This window comes from Panthera tigris, chromosome A3, assembly GCF_018350195.1.
Source record: "Panthera tigris isolate Pti1 chromosome A3, P.tigris_Pti1_mat1.1, whole genome shotgun sequence".
In the NCBI taxonomy this organism is placed as follows: Eukaryota; Metazoa; Chordata; class Mammalia; order Carnivora; family Felidae; genus Panthera; species Panthera tigris.
In genome coordinates this window covers 139,301,885-139,327,134 of record NC_056662.1, presented here as the reverse complement: position 1 = coordinate 139,327,134, position 25,250 = coordinate 139,301,885, and the positions used below count along the sequence as shown (strand labels likewise).

Here is a 25,250-nt window from a genome sequence, read left to right as displayed (position 1 = left end):
GAGAGAGAGAGAGAGAGAGAGAGAGAGAGAGAGAGAAGCAAAATGGAGGCCTTTTGAGTTAGATGGGAGTTCAAAGCCTGATTCCATTAAGTCAGTAGATGTGAAATCCTGGGCAAGGCATGTGGCCTTTCTTAGACTTCTATTCAAAATTGGTAAAATGGGTATAATACCATCTACTCATAGTTCATGCCCATTGCAGTGGATACCATAACACCTATAGCCATAGATGGTTACTGTTTGGAGAAATGCTGGATTCCTCATCTCTGAGCTCCCTTTAACATTTCAGATCCTTCAACTGCCTTGAAGATAACTGCTCAGTTGTCCTCTGAATCTCCCAAATCATAATGCATAAAACAATGCATTAAGGCCAGAGTAGAGGATCTGGGGCCACATGGGCTGGTTTAAATATTGACTCTGTGACTTGCTAGCTGAAGGTTACTAAGGATCTTACTTAAACTTACTCTGTTTTAGCTACATGGGGATAACCACATTGCTTATAGGCTGTTATGAGGATTAAATAGGTTAACATTTGTAAAAAGACAAGGCACTTAGTACACCACCTGATTTGTGGTAGGTGTTACACACTTGTTTGATAAATGAAGGAACTTCTCATGCACATGGCCAGGTCTCTTGAAAGACCCACCTTAGCTGCTTCTCCACTGCCCCATCTCCTTTCCCTCTACTTCCACATCTTGATAGCAGTCAACTGGTAGTCGACGGTCATCCCTCTGAGGTATGGAATTTCCCCCATGGCACTAGTGAAGAAAATAAACCAGATGTGATAACTTAAAAAAATCCCACAAAATTACATGGGCTTAACATAACAGAAGTCACATTTTTCACTTGGGGGTAGGGATGGGTAGGTGGACAGCTCTCCACCAAAGATTTTTTGTCCCCTTACTGCACATATTGTGCAAATATTTGGCTAAGAAGCTGATGCCCATGAGAGACAACATTTGCCAGCCCATCTTGCATGGGTGAATTCATGCAACTGAGTCTCAGCCAGTAGAATATGGACAGAACAATGCATATTCTTCCAGGATTGGCCCATAAAAGTGTTCCTATTGATCCTCCACTCTGGCCTTGACCCCACTAGCTACTAGGTGTTGATGGAGCTGACTTCAGTGGGTCTTAGAAGCCACTCATGGAAGACAGCCAGGTCTCTGTTAGGCAGGGTACCTGCAAATCTGCCTGACACCTGGTCCCTGCCACTGGTCAGGAACACCCGCTCATGGGGGTTCTTGGCGATTCCTTCCAAAAACCAAAAGTCAACATGAGAAGTCGTCGGTGTCTCCTTCACTGATTGAAACCCATGTGAGCTCATGTCCCTCTACCGCATTAATTTCAGTGAGTTTGCTGGCTTGAGTTTAAGTGCATTTGATCAGAGAAAACAGAGACAAGAATGTTCATATTGATGTAAACTATCACTACATTTTGGAATACTAGTCTGTTATGCCTCTTTTTTTCTCCCCCATTTTGTTAATGTTTAAACATGGGACTTATTTAAAACTATTTAAATTTAAAACTATTTTAAACTATTTTAAAACTACTTTAAAACTTTTAATAGTTTTAAAACTATTTTAATTATTATTTGTGTAATTATTGCATGGTGATTTGTCTGAAGGAATATTTATTCCTGGGCTAGGGAATATATCCCTCCATCCAATGCAGACTTTTAAAAATTACTTTTATTAACAAATACTACCACTCCTGTGATATTCTTATACTCCTATACTCCTATGATATTCTTTTCCACAGGAGACATACAGATGACCAAGATGCTCAACGTCACTCATCATGAGGGAAATGCAAATCAAAACTAAAATGAAATATCACATCACACCTGTCAGAATGGCTGGAATCAACAACACAAGAAACAACAGGTGTTGGCAGGGTGCAACACTGTTGGTGGGAATGCAAACTGGTGCAGCCACTGTGGAATACAATATGGAGGTTTCTCAAAAAAAAATAAAAATAGAGGGGTACTTAGGTGGTTCATTGGTTAAGCATCTGACTCTTGATTTCCACTCAGGTCATGATCTCATGGTTGTAAGACTGGGCCTGTGTCGTGTTCTGTGGTGAGCATGGAGTCTGCTTAAGATTCTCTCTTTCTCTCTGCCCCTCTCCCTGCTCATACAGTCTCTCTCTGACTCAAAAAGTAAAGAAAGAAAAAAAGAAAGAGAGAGGGAAGGAAGGAAGGAAGGAAGGAAGGAAGGAAGGAAAGGCAGGCAGGAAGGAAGGCAGGACGGAAGGCAGGAAGGAAGGAAGGAAGGAAGGAAGGAAGGAAATAAGGGAAGGAAGGAAGGGAAGGAAGGAAGGAAGGGAGAGAGGAAGGAAGGGAGGGAGGAAGGAAGGGAAGGAAGGTAGGAAGGAAGAAAGGAGGGAAGGAAGGAAGGAAGGAAGGAAGGAAGGAAGGAAGGAATGGAGGGAGGGAGGAAGGAAGGAAAGAAGGGAGGGAGGAAGGAAGAAAGGAGAGAAGGAAGGAAGGAAGGAAGGAAGGAAGGAAGGAAGGAAGGGAGAGAGGAAGGAAGGGAGGGAGGAAGGAAGGGAAGGAAGGTAGGAAGGAAGAAAGGAGGGAAGGAAGGAAGGAAGGAAGGAAGGAAGGAAGGGAGGAAGGAAGGAAAGAAGGGAGGGAGGAAGGAAGAAAGGAGGGAAGGAAGGAAGGAAGGAAGGAAGGAAGGAAGGAAATAAGCAGGGAGGGAAGGAAGGAGGGAAGGAAGGAAGGAAGGAAGGAAGGAAGGAAGGAAGGAAGGAAAAGGAATGGAAGGAAGGAATGAAGGAAGGGAGGGAGGGAGGAAGGTGGGAAGGAAGAATGGAGGGAAGGAAGGAAGGAAGGAAGGAAGGAAGGAAGGAAGGAAGGAATGGAGGGAGGGAGGGAGGAAGGAAGGAAAGAAGGGAGGGAGGAAGGAAGAAAGGAGAGAAGGAAGGAAGGAAGGGAGAGAGGAAGGTAGGAAGGAAGAAAGGAGGGAAGGAAGGAAGGAAGGAAGGAAGGAAGGAAGGAAGGAAATAAGCAGGGAGGGAAGGAAGGAGGGAAGGAAGGAAGGAAGGAAGGAAGGAAGGAAGGAAGGAAGGAAAGGAAGGAATGGAAGGAAGGAATGAAGGGAGGGAGGGAGGAAGGTGGGAAGGAAGAATGGAGGGAAGGAAGGAAGGAAGGAGGGAAGGAAGGAAGTGGGGAAGGAAAGAAGGACGGAAGGCAGGACGGAAGGAAAGAAGGAAGGAAGGAAGGAAGGAAAGAAGGAAGGAAGAAGAAAGGGAGAGAGGAAGGAAAGACAGGACATATGATCCAGCAATTCCACTATTGGGTATTTACTAGAAGAAAATGAAAACATTAATTCAAAAAGATATATGCACTCCTATGTTTGTTGCAGCATTATTTACAACCACCAAGATAGGGAAACAACTCTAGTGTTCATCCATAGATGAATGGATAAAGAAGTCATGGTACATACAAATGGATTATTACTTAACCATAAAAAAGAATGAAATCTTATCATTTGCTGCATGGATGGACTTAGAAGATATGATGCTAAATAGTCAGAAAAAGACAAATACTGTGTGATTTCACACATATGTGGAATTTAAAAAATAAAACAGACAAACAAACAAGAGACAAAACTCTTAAATACAGAGAACAAACTGGTGGTTGCCAGAGGGGAGGTGGGGGGGTGACGGGTGATCTAAGGAAGGGGGTTGAGATCACACTTATCTGGATGAGCACTGAGTAATGTATAGAATTGTTGAATCATTATACTGTGCACCTGAAAGTAATATAACACTCTGTTAATTATATTTGAATAAAAAAAGACAAAAAGTGTTTTAATGAACACATGAACACTAATGTGACCACCACTCAGATCAATAAATGAAACATCACCGGCATGTCCTATATAACTTGTCCTGGTGTTAATGTCTTCCAGCCAAACCTCGCCAGGGCACAAGTTGGCCTTATGATTCATTTAAGAAGGGGAGAACACATCACAGGGGACAGTGGGGCATCTTACCAAGAGGATGTTAGAAAGAACCTATACTAGGATTTGGCTTATGTTTGGTAATTAGGAGAGTTTAAGGAAGCAGGGCTTTGCTGTGGGCTAGACGCTCCCAGGAGCTGGGTGATTTTCCGGCTGGGCCCCAATAATTCTCATGCAGGAGAAGGAGGATGACTGAGGTAGACAGGCAGCTGGCACCCACTCTGGCCGGGAGAGGGGCACTCAGCAGTTTGTGGCTTGAACACGTTTAGGCGTGATTGCCAAGGGCTCTTGGTTTTACCTTCTTCTTTTCCCAATGTTGATGTTCAAAGGGAGGGCAGCAGTCCAGGTCCTAGAGGTGAAGGAAGAGCAGCTTTTTTCTTTCTCAGGGTTACACACCTCTCCGTACCCCTCTTCCTGGGAGCGAGGATGACCATCAGCTATTGTGTCATTGAAAGCACCTTTGTGGGGTGGCTACGTGGCTCCATTGGTTGAACATCCAATTCTTGATTTCTTCTCAGGTCATGATCTCTCAATGCTTGGGATCGAGCCCCATGTTGGGCTCTGCACTCTCTCTCTCTCTCTCAACATAAATAAACTTTAGAAAAGTAACTTTTGTGACACTGGGAATTAAGGTGTTGGACTTGTCTGCTAGACGGTAGCACATACATTCTTTACTTCACATTCAAATTGAGGGTTCTTTTTTTTCTTCTCCAGGTTAGCATTGAAACAACTGCTTTTGAAACAATTGAAACCTTTGAACAACACAGGTTTGAATTGTGTGGGTCCACTTATTTGTGGATTTCTATTAATAAATATATAAACTTATGATATCAATAAATACAGCCTTAAATGTACTTTCTTTACTTAAATGTACTTAAATGTAAATAAATACCTTAAAGGTACTTTCTCTTCCTTATGATTTTCTTACTAACATTTGCCTTTCTCTACCTTGCTTTATTAGGAATACAGCATATAATACATCTAATACACAAAATAGGTATTAATCAACTTTATATTATCTGTAAGTCCTCTGGACAACAGTAGGCTATCAGTAGTTAAGTCTGGGGGGAGTTAAAGTTATACATGGATTTGGAATTGAGCAGGGGGGGGTCAGTGGACCTAAATACCACATTTTCAAAGGTCAACTATATACCATTTTCCTCGATTTTTAATTAACCCTAGAATCAAGCACTTAAATATTGGAGAAAACAGTCAGATATATTATCACGACATCTCATTTTCTTAATAATTTTTATAAATGACCTTTAAAAGAGCTGCCTGTGACTTGCTTTGTGCTTACATTATGGCCTTCAGCCTTTCTCTGACCTCAATTTCATGCTGAGTACATCTAATCTGTGAAGATGTAAAGAGAAATGATGTGTAAAGGGCGATTTCAGCCAATGTTCCGCAGGAAATTTGCTTAAAAACCATATAAAACATGTTTCCTTTTCCTGACCATATTGGTAGCTAACCCAAACTCCCATGGTCAAAAGATATGCATTATTCTTCCAACTTTGATGTAACTTGCCATAGAGCACCGATTTGCTCTCCCCACCAGGAACATGGGGATACGAGGGCTTCTGGGGATAAATGAGGTGACACCAGAGAACATGCTATGAGTTTTTTTTATATAAATTGCTGTATATTTATAAAACTATTTTACCTTATATTCATAAATTTTACCTATGTCATAGTCTTACAGTTATTATTTTAACTAAGATGAGAATATTCAACCATAGAGTTTTTCGGCAAGTAGCTCAATTTCATTTAGCTTGTGGTAAAGCCAGAGACCAAACTTCTCCTTTTATTTTTATTCTAAACATTTATATTCTGACCACTCTTCTACTGAATTTTTACAGCATGATGTCTCAATGCTTTTCTCCTAAGGAAAGCCATGCCAAATTTTCCTTAAGAGTCTTCATTTGCAAGCTGGCAAAGCATATAACATAAAGGCAAGAAAAACAAAGGCCTACATCCCTATTAGCATCAAGGCCGTGGCTTGTGGTTCCAGATTAATTGCAACCTTGATGGTGAGATCACAACTGAGCAGATCGTCACGATTCAAGTGGGACGGTTTCCTGGAGACTGTTTCCCATGTTGGTACTGTAGCTAGTGATCTCTAACACAGTGCCAGCTTCCCCAGAAGTCCCAACCAACACTGCAACCTGTTCTCCTGTTACTACTTATTACTATTTCAGGACAATCTGACAAAAACTGAAGTGGAAAACCATTAGGCACTAATCAAAACAAGAGAAAATACGTATATATTCCAAGCACTGCTCTCAGAAAACATTCATTGTCTGCGGGTCCTCTGAGCCGGCACTTGGCACAAACACAAAGTAGACGAGGCGTTTTTATTTATTCCTTTTTATGTAATCTAAAGACAGATGTGGTGGATGTTATATAAGTAGGAAGAACAAGACAAAAACAGCAGAAATAACAGATATGTAGTAACTTGAATTCAGGAATAGATACATAGAATTGCTGCCAAAGCTGAAAATAGGTATTGTTTCTTGACTTAAAAATTAATGACTCTAGAAAGAGCACTGGGTCTTAAGGTCAAAGAACTGAGATTGAGGCCTATCTCTGCAGTCACTAGATGAGATTTCATTTGTCATCAATAAATGATGATTTTAATATCTGCTCTACCAACTACAGGGTGGTTGTGAGGATCAACTATTATACATTTTTGTGGTGGGAACCTTTCTAATTTTCCTTTTACTTGTATCTTCCTGATATCAGTGATAAACTTTATCTGTGGAATGAAAGAATTAAATTTAAAAATTGCTCAGATTAGCTTCCTGACTCTAAAATTGAGAAAATGCAATACCTTTTGCCTTCCTCATTATCTCAGCACCTACCTCACATAAAACCCTACAGCTGCCAGTTGTGGAGAACCTATTATGTTCCAGGCCCTTCATGTGCAGTGTTATTATCTGCATTTTAATTTTCGTAATTAAGCTACAAAACTTTTCCCCCAGGAAACCACACACACACACACACACACACACACACACACCTCAATTTAATAACACTTGTCAAGTATTTATCAAACACTAATTGGGCATCTAATATGTACTAGACACTATGCACCAAAATACTAATATTCCAGAGTAACAAATGGGAAATTGAGATTGAACGCTATAAGCTAAAACTGCTAGTTAGCCCCAGAGGTAGGACTCAAACCTAGGTCCTTCTTATTCCTAGTTTGTGTTAACACACTCTGCCACTCTGCCACCCTTTCTCTAAGGGTCCGATCTAATACAAGTGAGTTGTCTTTAATTTTTCTACTATCCTTTGTTCAGTATAAAGGTAATTGAACAGAATCTCAGGGGCAGGGAGGGAGGAATTATTGTCTGGTTATAGGAACCACAGTCTAAAAACATTTTCTCTAATAAGTAACATATACACACAGCACCTGTTCCGATCCATAATACCTAAAGTCAGATGTTGTCTTGCACTCGAAAAGTGCTACAACTCAAGCAGCTATGGTTTAAGGGAAGAACGAGGTTTAAAGTACAAAATTAGGGCCCTTGTCTTTACTGTCCGTTACCAGCTATATGCCTTTGAAGAAATCAGTTTACTTCTCAGAATCTGGGTCCTACTATCTTCAAAACAGATGATAAATCATTGCATGCCTACCTCACAAAGGCACGTGAAAGCATACTATAAACTATATAAAGAGTTATTGATCCTTGTGGTAGAAGGCATTTCAAGCACTGATTCAAGTTAGCTTGAAGCCGTAACTTGAAACAGGAAAGATTGCTCAAGAAGTAGGTGGAGAAGGAACATAGGGTTTCCATCATAGCCGTCAGGGTTTGGGTGCCCATGGAAGGGGCCAGGGTAGTTGGAGCAGAGAGCATTGTTGAGGCTTATGGTTAAGTTCATGAACAGAATCAGCTTGAGGTAGGGGATAGATCAAAAGCAAAGTGCAAGTGGGACACTTGTTGGTAAAGTACCAAACCAAAACTATCTTGAGAATGTCAGATCAGAGGCAAGAGCCAGAAGCAAGCAGAGTGAAATTGTTGTGGGGAAACCCAGGTTGACAGGAGCAAGCCCCCAAGTTTCCATGGGGAGTCTGGGCCATGACCTACTGGTCATTTGCATGTGTGTCTTATTTAACGTTAACCACCTGCTCACAGTTGCTACGTGTAGGGGGCAGGGATAAGGGCCACACTGAGTCAAAGAAAGTCAAAAGGTGTGCTCATCTGTGGAAGATTTTCAAGTAGGGAGAACCCTGAAATCCAAGGCTACTGGTTATAAGGGAGCCATGAAGCAAGACACTATAAACATAACAGCAATGCAGTCTTCCAGAAACTTGGGAAAATAGTAATTGGTAATTAATTACCAGAAATTAGTAATTGGTAGTCTTTATCTGATACCAAAATAATTTGAAAGTTCTTATGTCATTTAATGCCATGGACATCTGTTGCTTTTTAGAAAAAGCACACACACGTACAATTCATGTATTTTTATCTTAACCCCTTGTTAGTGATAATAACAAGAGGCCAAATGGTGTATGTTATATTTTTGTTAATCATGAGCAGGAAGCTTAAATTCCTCATGTTATTTTCCACATGTACAGGACGAAGACATCTTTCTATGAACAACTGTGAACAAATACCACATCTTTAGACACAAAAATCTACAGTTGTATGAAAAAAAATTTTAACAGTTTTTGCAAACTCTGACTTCAAAGTACTCATTAAATATGCAAATATGTTTTCTATTTTAAAATAAAATCCCCAATAGATTGCTTAATAAAACCAATTTATTCATTGGAAACAGGTTTCCATATACAAAAAAGGGGGGTTGGTTAAATAAGATAGACATTATTTTACTTTCAAATTAAAGAATCTCAGCTTTTTCTCATCTTTTGTAACTTTGTCTTTTAATGCATGACAGCTTTGAAAATTATAGACCAATTATTGTGTACTTATTATCCTTCAAGGAAAAAATAGTAACTTTACAGTAGAGAAGCTTACCAGACATGACTTTCAACAAACAATCCAAGGTGACATAAACTTTGATCTGACAAGTTGAAATCATGTACCATCCCATAGGATGCACTGAGGAGGACATAGCCTCATTTTGTGGTATATTTGCCAAAGATGCATGATATCAGTTAAATTAGGAAGGAACGTGACAAACCCAACTGAGGGACATTCTCAAAAGAAGACATACAAACGGCCAACTGGTATATGAAAAGCAGTTCACCGTCAGTCAACATCAGGGAAGTGCAGATCAAAAACACATCGACACAGCACATGATACCCGTTAGGATTTTTTATCACACACACACAAAAAAGAGTAAGTGTTGGTGAAGATGTGGAAATTGAAACCCTTGTCTGCTGTTGGTAGGAATGGTACAGCCACTGTAGGAAATAGCATGGCGGTTCCTAACAAATGCTACATAATTCAAGCAATCTGTCTTCTGGATATTTACCCAAAAGAATTGAAATGGGGATCTCATCGGTGAAGGCACTGTGGAAAGCAGTATGAAGGTCCCTCATAACTCAAAAATGGAACCACCCCATGCTCCAGCATGGATCCAGCATTTGAAAGGTTTTTGTGAACAAAGGTTTTAAAAGATCCCACTTTCTGTCTTTTCTCAGACGATTAGTTGTATGTCTTTCAAACATTGTTGAAGTAGTTGCAACAGGGTTTTCAATATACATTTGAGAGGAACGTTACTTTCGCTAACCCTTCCTACATCACAGGAAGCACAGGTGTCCTGTAACAGCACCTCACTCCTGCTCTCTGTCCCTCTACCATTGCTGTTAATTCTTTCATTCCATAACCTATAATAACCCAGTGCATTGTCGCAGTATTATTTTGAAAAAAGGCTGTCAGATCAATATATTTTTTAAGAACAAGTACAATTTTTAAAAAGAATGAGTAAAATAGATTTAATTTTACCCTCATTGATTCCTTCTTTAATGCTCGTTCTTTCTTTATGTAGATGCACGTTTCTGACCTCGTCGTTTTCCTTTTCTGTAAAGAATTTCCTTTAACCTGTCTTGCAAGTGAGCTTCACAATAGACAAATTTCTTCAGATCTGCCAGAGAAAGTCTTCCTCACTTTTCAAGAATAATTTTGTGGGATATAGAATTCTAGGTTGTGCGACTTTTTATCAACACTTTAAATATTTCCTTTCCACACTTTTCTTGCTTGTGAAGTTTCTGAAAAGAAACTCATTACAATCCTTGTCCTTGTTTCTTACAGGTAAGGTGTTTCCTTTTTCCTCTCCTCTAGATTTTCTCAAGATTTTTGTTTGTTTGTTTGTTTGTTTTCTTTTCTTTCTGTTTGAATATGATATGCCTAGGAGTATGTTCATCCTGCTTGGTATTCTCTGAGATTCCTGGATCTGTGGTTTGGGGTTTATCTTTAATTTTGGAAAATTCTCATCCAGTCATTATCACCTCATTTATTCTGCTCCTTTCTCTCATTCTTCTTCTGGTATTCCTGTCATACTTGTGTTAGACCTTTTGTAACTGGTCCACAGTTCTTGGATACTCTGCTCCATTTTTTTCCTGTTGATTTTTCTCTTTGCTTTTCAGTTTGGGAAGTTTCTATTGACATATCTTCAAGCCAATTGAGTTTTTCTTTGGCTGTTTCCAGTCTATGAAAGGCATTCTTCATTGCTATTACCATGTTTTTTAAATTATTATTTCTATCATTTTTTATTTTTTTCTTTTAATTTCTACCTCGCTAGTTACATTACCTGTCTTTGCATTTTGTCTACTTTTCCCATTAGAACACTTGGTATAATAATCATAGCTGTCTTGAGTTCCTAGTCTAACTTTTGCAAAACCTCTGGAAAATCTGGGTCTGGGTCTGACGCTCACTTGTTTCTTCAGACTGGGTTTGTCACCTTTTAGCCTGCCTTGTAATTTGATGCTGAAAGCTGGCCATGATGTATATAGTATAAGGAATTGAGGTAAATAGACCATTACTGTGAGGACTTATGTGTGTCTGGCTAGGAGTCAGGCTGTGTTTAGTACTTTCTATAGCTGTAGGTGTGGAAGCTAAAGTTTTCTCTAGTTTCCCCATGTTTATCTCCCCTAATGTCTTAGGGTTTCTTTGGAATCCCTAGGTAGGGTCTGAGTCTCACAGCTCTTTCTGATGTCATGTCCCCATGGGAGCCCTATTGCTGTGGCAAGGTGAAAGTAGGGAGTAAACATTCCATAGTACTGTGCTTACACCTCCGCCTTTGTGTGAGCCTGTTCTCCTTGGCTTCGAGTTTCAAATGTGTTTCTCAGCAATTTTCTCACCCCTAGGTGAGACAGGAAGGCTGGAGTTGGTATTTCCTTCCCAAAGGGGTTTGGCTGTGGTAAAGGAGTTTTCCTTGAGGGCAGATGGAGAACAGAATATGCTGGGTATACTTTACTGGTTGCTTTTACCAGATGTCTTTCAAATGGTTCCTAACCTGTCTTTCTACTGGAAGTGTGAAGAGATTGTCCTCCAGTCTTCACCTTGAGTCCCTGGTAGAAATCCCAGAGGCAAAACTCATGAAGTTGTAGGGGCCCTTGTAAGACTGGTGCCTCAGAGGAGTAATCCTGACATCTGTTGTCATGCTTTCTCAAGGATTATAAAGACTTAAAAAATTTTTTTTCTAACACTTATTTATTTTTGAGAGACAGAGTGTGAGCAGGGGAGGGGCAGAGAGAGAGACGGAGACACAGAATCCAAAGCAGGCTCCAGGCTCCATCCTGTCAACACAGAGCTGGACACGGGGCTCAAACTCACAGACAGTGAGTTCATGAGCTGAGCCAAAATCAGATGCTTAATGGCCTGAGCCACCCAGGCGCCCCTCAAGGATTACAGAGAACTTTTTAAAGGCATTAGCTATATAGAAGCTTTTGTTCTAGCCATATAAAATTATTGTTATAGAAAGTATGAATATAATGACGTATGGCCCCGAGTATGTCTCCTGATATCCATGACTTTGTCTAATTAGACTTTGTCTAATTCTCTGACATTAAGTCAGGGATGGCTTTATCTGATTCATACAATATGGAGGCAGTTTGTGGCTTCAAAGGGGAGGTTATCAAAGGCATTGCTGCTTCTACTTTGGCCTGTTGGGTTGTTTTCTCTGGAGAATCCAGTCACCATCTTAGAGAGAGTCCATGTGCAGAGGACTAAAGCCTCCACAACAACCAGCACCAACTTTGCAGTGCCATTTAAACTTTCAGATGATTGTAGCCTCAGTTGATGTGTAACTACAGACACTCAAGACAACCCAGGACTTGAGCTGTGGAAAGGGTGGGAGACAACAAATGACTATTGTCATTCTGAGCAATTGGATATGTAGCAACAGGTAAGGAATACAACATCTCCTGTCACAAGGAAGGAACCAGCATCTCTGAAAGTTACCACACACACAATTTACCAATAGTGAAACGACAGATTTGGCATTAGAAGACCTGAGCTTAAGTGCTGACTCTTCTATTAGAAGGGTGACTTTAGGCAAGTAATTTAACTATTTAACTTCTTCTAAGATCTCTGATTGCAAATGAATTTAGATGTGGTTACTTATGCCCAGAACATGCCCCTTCCTCCCCACCTAATAAATGCCTACCTTTATTTAAAGAAACTCCCTGAAGTGCTGTGAGGCTTTGCCACATCTGTCTTCCTTCATAAGATACACTGAGCTACTCGTGTCACAGAACTGGCCCTACTCATTTAGTGGCTGTTTCCCATTACGTTGGAGCAAACTATGTGTGTTTCTATCTTATTTCTTGCTATGAAATATACTTCATGAGGCAAGTACCACATTTAATTTCACTTTACTTGCAGTGTTTATACACCTGCTGGTGCAAAACAGATGCTGAATACCAGTTTGTGTAAATGTATGAATGTTTTCCTTCCAACAAAGAAATAAAACAGAAAGGCAAGTGCTATTGTTACCCTAATTATTTTCATTATTATTATTGTTAGTTAGGAAATGTCTTTTATCAAGAAGCATTGCTCTTTAGTTCCCTTTTAAGTCTGAAGTAAATTAAGAATTATGCTTACACTATAGGAGTTTTTAAGAGATAATCTTGTTGAGACAATGACACTTCCTTTAGCACAAAAGGATGGATCATTTTCTAATTCGTATTTGAAGCATGACCATTTTCTATAATTAGATGTTCATGCCAACTCCCTCATTTAGGCCTATACATATTGGTGCTTTTATATAGTGGGATATATTTGTCTTTTTGGTTCCTTTCTACAGACTCGAATCCCTTAACAAACATCAAACATCTCCTATGCTCTGAAGTAACTTAGTTGGCACTGTATTAATTTGCTTGGGCAGCCATGACAAAATGTCATAGACCGAGTGACTTAAATAACAGAGTTTCATTTTTTCACAGGTCCAGAGGCTGCAAGTGTGAGAGGAGGGTGCAGCATGGTCAGTTTCTGGTGAGGGCTCTCTTTCTGGCTTGCAGACATCCACCTCTCACTGTGTCCTCCCATGGTGGAGAGAGAGTGGGCCAGTGTCTCTTCTTATAGGGACACTAATCCTATCAGATCTGGGCCCCCACCCTTACGACCTCATTTAACTTTAATTACTTCATCACAGGCCCTCATATCCACATACAGTCACACTGGATATTAGGATTCCAACATATGAATTTGGGGTGACACATACATTCAGTCTATGACATTGTGCTCCTGCCCCTCCAAATCAATGTCTTTATTGCATGCAAAATACATTTATTCACTCCAACAGCCCCAAAGTCTTACCTCATTCTACCATCAACTTTAAGTTTTTATTTAAATTCCATTTAGTTAACATACAGTGTAGTACTAGTTTCAGGTGTACAATTTAGTGATTCAACATTTACATGTAATACCTGGTGCTCATCACAACATGTACTCTCCTCTACCCCCATCACCTACACCTCCTCTCTGGTAACCATCAGGATGTTCTCTACACTTAAGAGTCTGTTTCTTGGTTTGCCTCCCTCTCTCTCTCTCTTTTTTCCCCTCTGCTCTTCTGTTTTGTTTATTAAATTCCACATATAAGTAAAATCGTATGGTATTTGTCTTTCTTTGACCGATTTATTTTGCTTGGGATAATACTCTCTAGCTCCATCCACATTGTTGCAAATGGTAATGTTCCATTCTTTTCAAAGGCTGAGATAGATATAGATATAGATAATTGTGTCTTTATCCATTCATCAGTCAATGAACACTTGGGCCATTTCCATAATTTGGCTATTGTATATAATACTGCTTTAAACATTGAGGTGCATGTATCCCTTTGAATTATCATTTTTGTATTCTTTGGGTAAATACCTAGTAGTGCAATTGCTGTATCAACCTTAAAGTATAAAGTCTAAGTCTCAGCAAATGTCATCTAATTCAGATATGGGTAAGACTTGAGGTATGATTTATCCTGAGGCAAAATTTCTCTCCAGCTGTGAACCTGTAAAATCAGAGAATTACGTACTTCTAAAATATAATAGTGGGGGGATCAGACATAGGTTAGATATTCCCATTATAAAAAGGAGAAAATGGAGAAATACAAGTGTGATAGGTCTCAAGCAAGTTCAAAACATAACAAGGAAAACTGCATTATATCTCAACTCTTGAGAACAATCCTATTTGGTTGATTCCCTGCCTTTGTGACTCCCTGCGGTGGTGATCCTGCCTTCTGGATCCACTGGGGCAGGGGTTATACCCTTATAGTTCTGTCAGATGTGGGTCTTACACCCATGGATTTGCCAGGCAGGGATCCTACCCTTAAGGCTCTGGACAGTTTCACTCTCAAATTTCAGGTGGCCCCAGCAGTGGCCACAGCCTTTGAAGCCCAGGAGGTAGCCTGATGAACTCTGAGTCAACTTCAGGGTTATTCTTCTATTTTCTTAAATATTAGCACATATTCACAGCTGAATAGCTTTATTGCCCTGTCCTGTAGAATCTAAGAAGTCCAACAGCCTTCCTTCATTTTGTCCCATCTTCGTTTTCTTCAGTTAAAACTGGCACTAATTCTGCTCATATAATCCCATTTTCATTCCAGATTTCTGCTGATGTGGCTGATTACATTTGTGGTTCAATCGTACCCTTAATGTTCTCTTTAGAACACAATTTCTCCCTCCCTCCCTCCCTCCCTCCCTCCCTCCCTCCCTCCCTCTCTCTCTCTCCCCCTCTCTGTGTCTCTTTTTCTGCAATACAGATAAGTTGAGAATATTCTATATCTCCAAATTCTGGTTCCTTTTTGCTTAATAATTCCTTTAATTCATGTCTTTCCCTTTGCTTTTACTGTAAGTGGTCAGAAGGACCTAGGACACACCTTCAACATTTTGCTTAGAAAACTTCTCAGCTAAATATTCAATTTTACCATTCACATATTCTATCTTCCACCCCGCCACCAAAAGCAGAACATAATTTAGCCAAGTTCTTTGCCACTTTAATCACAAGGATTACCTTTCTCCATTTCCCAATAGCCATTCCTGATTTACATCTGAGACTCATCAGAATGCCCTTTAATGTTCCTACTTCCAGCAACATTCTGTTCATGATTATTTATATGTTCTCCAAGAACATGGACGCTTTCTCTCCAGCTCTCTTTTACCTTCTGAGGTGTCGAAGAATTGTCTTTAACATCCATATTTCTACTGTCTCTTCATGGCAATATAGGTTTTTTTCTTGTATACATCTCAAAAATCCTCCAGGCTTAATCTGTTATCCAGTTCAAAAGCCATTTGCTTCAATGAAGTACCCCACATCATGGTAGCAAATAGAAAAATACAGCAAACACTGGGGATGGGAGAGAATCTGATTTCCAACGTTATGATATGATTAGATTGAAACACTCAATTTCCAACAAAAACAATGACAAAAATACAAAGCACACACAAAAAACTGAAAAGTGTGTTCATACAAAGGAAAAAAACAACAATAGAAACTATCTCTGAGAAAGACCAGCTGGCAGACATACTTGAGAAAGACTTTAAATCTACCGTCTCAAAATCTCAAAGTACTAAAAGAAGACATGGAGAAAGTTGAGATAACTGTGTATGAACACAATGGAAATATCAATAAAGAGGCAGAAAACTGGAAAAGAAACCTATAATAAATTTTGAAGTTGAAAATTACAATAACTGAAATGAAAAATTCTTTAGAGGGATTCAAAGACAGATTTGAATGGACAGAAGAAAGAATCAACAAACTTATAGGTAAGACAGTGGGAAACATCAAGTCTGAGGAACAGAAAGAAAAAAAAGACTGCAGAAAAGCAAATAGAACTTAGGGACCTGTGGGAGAACATCAGCCAGACCAATATGTGTGTCGTGGGAGTCCCAGAAGGAGAAGCGAGAATATTTGAAGAAATAATGGCTGAAAACTTCCCCAAATTGATGAAAGATATGAATATAAATATGAAAGAAGCTCAACTAATTCTATTAGGATGAACTCAAAGAGAGTCACATGGAGACATATAACCAAACTGTTGAAAGAGAGAGAATCTTGAAAGCAGCCAGAGAGAAGTGATTTGTCACATACAAGGTATCCTCAATAAGATTATCATAGATTTCTCATCAGAAACGTTGGAGACCAGAAGGTAGTGGGCTGGTAAATTCAAAGTGCTAAAAGAAAAAAAGGCAACCCCAAATCCTATATACAACAAGTTTACCCTTAAAAGTAATGGAGAAGTTAAGACTTCTCAGATAAACAAAAGCTGAGGGAGTTCAGGACCACTAGATCTGCAAAAAATGCTCAAGGGAGTTCTGTAGCACCCTAGACAGTCACTTGAAAACATATTGAGAAATAATGATCACAGTAGAGGTAGATACATGGTCACTGGGTGGTAGAACTTAGGGACAGGCTGAAGGTGTCCTCAGCATCTCTGGTTGAGACTTGGGAGGGCAGATCAGACAGTTGGTTCTTCTCATTACTGTGCTGCCCTAGACTCAAGCCTGGGAAGGGAAGGCCACACCAACTTCATTTTCCTGTTTTGCTTTTCTCAGGTTCTCACTTTTCCTTCCTTCCTTCCTCTCCCCTCTCCTTTTAACCTACCCTCCTGTCCACCTCCACTTCTTCCTTACCAAGCTGATTTTTTCTTTTGTGCAGCCTCAAACCTGTGGATGGTTGTTCCTATATGGCTTGGGGAGGAGATTGTAAAAGGCCACTGTTACATGAATGATTTCTTAAGCTAAAGTATCCCTAAACATCAACTTTAAAAGCAGCTGAATTCATATGTTGAAGGAAATGACATATTGCCAAAACACGTGTTTTGATTAGATGACATGAATCCCAGGAGCATATGGGAGCCAGAGGCACAGTTACAACTCTAAAACAATTCAAGGGGGGTTTCAATGACCAGGACAAGGTTAGACGGATCTTGAATCACTAGTTCAAGATTACACAGAAAAGGTTAAATATTGTTTGTTTAAATATACTATTTGATAGTACTGCTTCTGTTTAAAAGCAATTTTTTATAAAATTTTATTAATTTGTTTAAGTACATGGAGAATTCTTTATTTTAAATCTGATTCCTAAGGTTTAGACCGCGGAGCCCTCCCCCGGGATTCAATTTCTTCTTAGTAACAGTGTGTATTAGCAGCGTTCTCAGGCAGGAGGAAATCGCTGTTCTCGCCCCAAAACTGCCAGCTCTAACTTACCAGTTTCCAACATAACAGTTTTAATTCTTTCCCTGAAAAACCACTCCTGGTATGGCACTGAGGATGCAAGTATTAAGAATAAAGAGAAATAACTAAAGAGCAGGATTTATTTTCCCTTGGTCCATATAGAGATTAGAGATATTGAGGATGCTGCCTCTGGAGTCAAGCTACTAAATTTTCTGTGCCTCAGTTTCCATATTTGAAACAACGCTATTGTTGTTAGGAGGGTGAAATGAGATCTTACCTGCATATCGCTTAGCCTGGTTGCTATATTATAGTAGGTATGCCATTAACCATACAGCCAGATTTATTAGGGTTATCTCCATTGGTCTTTGCCTGATGATTGTTTCTAAATTAAATGAAAAAAAAGCATATCTGAACACTTGTTTATACAAATCTTGTATATCATGTTTTGTTTAGTACTGAAAGTAAAGTGTCCTTATAAACTAAACTATAAGACCCATACTGCCATGTAAATTATATGACACTTTTTTAAGAAATTTTAAAACAAAATACTCCCTAATTGTTAAACTGATTTCGTTGTGGTTGGGAACTGTAGGCAGCTTGTGCTACATTTCATTACTAATGAATAGTTCAAACAAATATTAGTCAGTGAGCCCCAAAGGAGAAGGAAACTGATCTAAAAAAAAAAAAAGGAAGAAATACAATATTTAATTCTTTTTTTTTTTTAATTATTTTTTTTAACATTTATTTATTTTTGAGACAGAGAGAGACAGAGCATGAACAGGGGAGGGTCAGAGAGAGGGAGACACAGAATCTGAAACAGGCTCCAGGCTCTGAGCTGTCAGCACAGAGCCCGACGCGGGGCTCGAACTCACAGCCCTCACGGACCGCGAGATCATGACCTGAGCTGAAGTCGGCCGCTTAACCGACTGAGCCACCCAGGCGCCCCAATATTTAATTCTTAATCTAGAATTTACTTTCTGCAGGATGACTTTTTCTTTTATTGTCCTCTGATCCTTGTGCTCACACAGTGGTGTAACGAGTTGGAAATTTGTGAGCTAACCATAAAATGTATACTGTTTAACTTCTTTTGCAAAGTATTTGCATAATTCTGACATTTTTATGACCCTATTAAGTTGGTGACTTGAATCACCTGGCCACAATTTCTTAGGAAAACTATCGTAAGCTTTCTGCTTGGTGATTTGATTGGGCATGTAACATTTTAAGAAGTTTTGTTTTCTTTTCTTTTGGTAAGAGAGTGTCCACAGAGGAATAGTATAAACTTTTCAAGGTAAAGAATACTTATGAGCTGACAAAAACCAATGCTGCCTGTGCCAAGATGTTACACTAACAGAAATTCTTACAATTTGTGTAAATGGTAGAGGCTATGTTTGTTTGAAAAGCTGGTTATATGCACAGGTAATTGGTGTGTACTTTAAAGTAATGACTTACAGGTTGACTGTCAACTTATCCAAATACTGAAAGACTCTTCATTCTTAATTTATCTTGACTTTTAGGCTTAGTTTGGAACAGCTAAGAAATTAGCAAAAATTATATTTTTTTATGGTTTCCTGAAAGCAAATCAAATGTGCTACAAAAATTAGCACCACCTGGTAAGGCAGAACAAAATTTAAAATATTCTTTATTGATATTAATAATTTATAATTTCCACATTAATCTAAATAATTAAATAGAGCCTGAAAACTAAAAACATAGAATAAAATAAAATAATGAAAAGATAAATTCCCACAGACATGCAAACGTTTCTAAATTGTTACCTGTTCAGATTTATATAAACAAAACATCTGGACATCTGGCTTGAAAAGCTTTTCAACTCTATATTTGTGTTAGGTACACAGTATTTTTTTTTAAGTTCCGGATTGTAAATGGTTTATCCTTTAATCTTGTTGAAAGAGACGTTGCACTAAAAAAATGTACCAGGAATAAATATGAAATTCAGCTGATTGTAGCATTTTGGTAGATTTCATTTCATGTTAGGAACAACATCCATAATACAGTGTGAGTAACATAGCAAGATGTAAAGCAGTATATCCAGGCTCATGTTATTTCTGGTAATAGTCTGTCTCTCCATTCATGTCCATATATCAATTCTGTGATTTACAAAACAAATTTAGAACAGTTGTTTCATGGGTGAGATTATATGGAATGTATTTTGTATTCTGTATATTTCTCTATTTTTGAGGATATTTTATTTTGTATTTCCAGTTTAGACATCTTCACTAAGCTGCTGGCACGTGTTTTCCTGTACTGGCATTGCATAATTCATTATTTGCCCAACTTGGAAACCCCATTAAAGGTTCCAAGAGTTGGAACCCTTTGTTCATTTGTATCTTGTTATCTAATCTTAGAGCACTGTGACCTGTTTAAGGATTTAAACCTCCTCACCTGCTTATTAGCTTTCATAAGTCAGGTTTAAGAGTTGACATATAACCTTGATTCCTCTAAATAAAATATTAGATATTATTTCATATAAATTACTTTGATTTGGGCCAATAATATTCAAGAACTATTTTTTTCTGTTAAATTCATTATCATATTTAGTCCTTATAAACAAACAAGAGGCAGTTTGAGACAAATTTTATTTTATATGTATTCCTAGGATAGAAATAGTAATAACAACCTAAGATGTAACTTTTGATAAACATAAATTAGATATAATCAACACTATGCAGGATAAAAAATGCTAAAATGTGCCAATATCAATGGAATTAATATACCATTTATTGAGCACTTACTATGTGCCAGATAGTATACATATTTTATGTCATTCAATCCTGAAACAGTAATTTATTAGGCACTGTATTTTGCAGATAAGGAAGCAAACAAAGAGAGTGTTACTTGTCTGTGGTCTCACAGTAGTAAGTGCAAGCGTGGAGACTCAGTTCTGATTACAGAACCAGAACTCATGTCACTGTGACACCATGTGCCCAAGGATCTTGGTAGAATATGCAAAATAAATAAAAATGTCAATGAAGGTATTTTTTTCTGACTATAACTCACAGCTAAGTATTATATTTGAAATGAATGTGTTATCTTTTTAAAAAGTCATTTGTGATTTATTTCCTTCACTACAGAGCCCAGATGGTGGCATCAGAGCTTTAAAAAGCCTGCCCTACAAGGAAGATAAATCCCAGGTCTGTAGGAGGAGAGCAAGGTGCCATTGTGCTAGTTCATTCACATAATTGCAAGACTGCTTTGTTCACTTTTTCATTCTTGACATTAAAACAACTGATATTCACCAGGTCAAAGAGAATTACAGCATAAATCAATTTTCTGTTTTAGACAAGGCTTTAACTTTGACTTTCTAATAGAAAACCAAGAAAAATGTAACTCTTAACACTCCAGAATGTAGTACATTATGCTAACCAGCAAAACTATTCTTTTGTGATGTTCTCAGGGAAAGGCAGTAAATCAGAATTAAGATCACCATCTGGTGTGAGTTGGATTAGAATTATATCTGTTGAGGGCGTCTGGGTGGCTCAGTCAGTTGAGCGTCTGACCTCAACTTAGGTCATGATCTTGCAGTTCGTGAGTTTGAGTCCCTTGTCAGGCTCTCTGCTGTCAGCTCAGAGACCACTCTGCTTTGGATCCTCTGTCCCCCTTTGCCTCTGCCCCTCCTCTGCTTGTGCTCTCTCTCTCAAAAATAAATAATAGACATTTTAAAAAAATTATATTTGTAGAGTGAGTGAAATAAAGTATAAAAATATTCTTTGTCATTTTATCACATAGAAAGATTATAAAGTTTGGTCAGCAAGATTTTTTTTTTTTCACTTTTGAGATACTAATATAGACAAAGATAACCCAAAGATCAGAATTTAGAATATATCAGAACTTGAGTTTCTCTTTCCCTATCAAAGGCAGTAAACAATTCTTAGTTTCTAGGTGCTGTCTGCACTAAGGCATCCTCCAAGCTGGTAGTGAGGCTGAGGAACTCACCAGGGTAAAATGGTGGCCCGGTGTTGACTTGTGGGCAATGACTGGTCATATTACAGTGGGCAGACTGACTTACTCTCCAGAGAGCTAATTAAATTAAGAGGCCGTATCACATCAAATGTAATACAACTTGGAAGAGATAAGTTCTAGTTGCTTAGAGAAAAGCATAGTAACTGGACTAGAGCTGAGTCTTGAACCTCAAGTCTGAGAAATGGCACGCAGATCCAGAATTATTATCAAGGATATCAGCCTTGATTACTACTCTATCCCCAACATTTGGCATAACACTTGGCACATAGTAGGCACTCCCAAACTATTTTTAAAAAATAATGAATAAATAAACAAATAAATGGCTTCAATGAATGACTTCATTTAAATTTTGCTCCTAAGAATAGGACCTTGAGATTCTACCTTTTTGAGAAAAGGTATAGGAAAAAAAGTAGATAAGGATTTCAGAGAAATGATTATGTGTTCCGTGCAACATAACCCTCATATCAAATTTTGAAATAACAAAAAAATCTAAAAATTATAGTAAATGAAAAACATACTTCATGGCATTATGTAGAATTCTACATATGGGAACGCTGAGAAATTTCAACCAGATTTATCCTAACTGTAATCCTGTGTAGAACTGAAACCTATCTGCATTCATGTTCTGCCTGTGATTTTTTTAGCTGCCAATGGAAGCAATGCAGATAAATCTTTATTTTCTTTCATAGAGAGTTTAAACAATTTAACGTCATTCTACTTTTCTCCAGACTGTTTCCAGGTTTCCTCAACCATTCCTAGAATGGTATAGCTCCTAGCACCCCCACCACCCTGGTTGTCACCCTCAGGATAGACCAGGTCATTAGTATCCTGCATAAAGTTTAGAGCTGAAGGCCCCAGAACTCTAGATATAAGTGGATCTATTTGTGTTTGTTGGTTTGTTTGTTTGTTTTTCCCCCATTTGCTCTGGTCCTCTCCCTTTTCTCTATGCTGATACTCTCTCTGCCAAGAATACTCTCCTCCTTGCCCTCTTCCTGTATGTAGCTCAGGGTTTTCTCTGGGGACCCTTCAGTAATCAGGATTAATTCAAGCCCCCTTATACACTTCATGGCTCCCTGTACTTATCTTTTTATTACACTTGTCATCATAGAAAATTTACTTATTTGCAATTGTGATTATTTGATTAGTATATATTTTTCCCACTAGACAGTAAAATGTGTGAGGGAAGGGATCATAATTGATTTTGTTCATACTTGCTATATTGTGGCTAGTATGGTAACCAATACAGAAGCAATAAACACTCATTATTCGTTAGTTTAACTAATAATCTGGTAACTAAACTTCTGATACCATAACTTAAGGTGAAATTTGCTTTCCTTTTCCCCAAGCATTATTGATTTATTTTTAGTATGGTTTCCCTAAAAGTAACAGTGGGATTTTCACGAGTTTTTTTTTTTTTTTTAATGTAACTGAAATCACACAGTCCATTAAATGGTGAGCTAGAATCCCAACCAAATCTGGAAGATTCTGGAGCTCTTGTTTCACACTGTTCAGATAAAGAGTCTTCCTCTTGAGAAGGAAGGACTCCAGGTACTACTGTAGATAGTTGATGAAATCTCTGGTAGTAGATACAGTTTTCCCCAATAAGCCCTGTGTGTATCTTTCTCATGTATATGCACATGAAACCCTAAAGTCAATAAGTAGGACTCAAAACGCTTCTGTGATGAGCTTGTCAGCTGTGGTAGGCTGCGATCACTTGCAAACTCAGGCTAGGGGACCACAGGGGATGCCTGTCACACTGCTACAGGCCCCTATTCCAGACAAATATCAAGTGAGATGGCAGGAAAGGAGACAGGCTCTCCCTGTGAGACAGCATGTGGCAGCTGCCTAGGGTACAGCTCGTCAGTGTACAGACAATCATGCCAGGTTTCATTTTTATTTTTATTTTTTATTTTTTTAATTTTTTAATTTATTTTTGAGAGAGAGAGGGACATAGCATCAGTGGGGGGGGGGGGGACAGAGAGAGGGGGAGACACAGAATCCGAAACAGGCTCCAGGCTCTGAGCCGTCAGCAGAGAGCCCAATGTGGGGCTCGAACTCACAAACCATGAGATCATGACCTGAGCCAAAGTCAGATGCTTAACTGAGCCACCCAGGTGCCCCAGGTTTCATTTTTATACCATGGCACTGAAGTATAAATATTCTTTTTATCACCCTCTGCTAACAGTCTGTTAATAGACATTTACATTTAATAGGTTGTCAATAGATTCCTAATGTCTCACAGTTCGAAATGTTGGCTCCCACACAAGTATATTTAATGCTGTCTTGTCTCTATTTAATGCCCAGTCTCTTTCAGGCCCTCTGGCTTGGTATTTATCTTCCAACTGCTAGAGTGAGGCTATTTTCTGGCTCAGGATATACATACCCAGCTGTTTTTGTTTGAAATCTAGAACAGCTTAGTGGGCCTAAACCAGTTGTACTATTTACACCCAGGCAAGGAGAGTCCTCTATTGTCAGACAGAATATTTACTGATAACAGATGTGTGTCTCCTTCCCTCCGCCAGGAAGACAGTGCCAATGGCTGAATTTCCCAATGAGAATGATTTATGATGAGGGCTTACATTGATCTGGTTTCATTTCTGCAATTTATGGAACAAGATAATCTCCCTGCCTCTTTCTGCTGTAACTCTTGAGGTGTTCCTGAATTTCCATTATTGCAGTGCTGCTGACATATTAAAAAGAATGCTGGTAGGACTCACTCTCAGAATTCCGTCATTTCATGGATGGAAGGGCCTGTCATCAGAACATACCCAAGTCATCATGTAGGAGTTACAGCTAATATCTAGTCCTCTTTGTCCCTAGAAACAAAAATTATCTCATGTCTGTGCAGTGGAGGGAGCAGCACCTCTCCTGGCCTTTTGCACTACACCAGCTTGGAGGGGTGGCAGAGGGGGAGGCTAGGGGGCAGAATCTCTAGTTCTGGGGAGGGCATGGCAGTAGGGTATTTGTACAGCTCTGTGAACTGAGGTCGGTGCTGGGGAACACTGCGGGGGTCCTAGGGGAGTGTGCTGGACATTCAGTGGCAAAGGCCATTGGGGTCTTTGGTGGCAAAGGCTTCTGAGGTCCTCTTATCCTCCTTTTTCTCCAAGGGAGCAAGAGCTAAGCTGAGGGGAGCCCTCTTGGCATCGGGTCAGGCATACAGCACTCAGAGGCGCAGCGGAGCTAGAGAAAGGGGTACGTTTAGCTGCTGTGGCACCTGGGACATGGGACACAGGAACAGCAGCTGCAGTGGTGGAGCTGTTGTGTGAGGTTTGAGAGTGTGTAGACCACCACTGAGCCTCTGGGGCTCACCAGCTGGGCTCAGGTTTGGGGCTGGGGGTGAGATGTAGCAGTAGCATGAGCCTAGGAATGAGGACACGGCAGTGACTTGGGCCCAGGGTGCAAAGTGCAGCCACAGTGTGGCCCCAGGGATGGCAGGTCAAAAGCCTGACTTAGGGCCCAGGGGTAGGGCAGCAGCACAGCATCAGCACAGTTCTGTGGGTGGTGAGGAGCTGTGGCATCCCAATTCCAGAAAGTGTGGGGTGACAGCAAGTCGGGACCCAAGGGCAGGTCTCACTATGGCAAGGGCTCCGGTCCCGGGGACTCTGGGCTGCTCCTTTGACTAGAGACCATGTTGGTGAAGACTACGGCACCCTTGGTAGCAAAGGCTCTAGTGTCTGCCTGCTGTCACCCCCAAAGTTGCTTTTCGAATAAGTGTATTATG

General features: G+C 39.5%; 1 long non-coding RNA gene across 1 annotated transcript; it reads right to left on the bottom strand.

Annotated features, from left to right (window-relative positions):
- Nucleotides 1-582: 582 nt before the first annotated feature.
- On the bottom strand, nt 583-24,192 carry LOC122237104. Its single transcript, XR_006215320.1, has 3 exons — nt 24,109-24,192; nt 17,826-17,930; nt 583-755 (listed from the first exon to the last, which is right to left on the bottom strand). It is a non-coding gene; the product is annotated as an uncharacterized LOC122237104 (long non-coding RNA).
- Nucleotides 24,193-25,250: the final 1,058 nt, after the last annotated feature.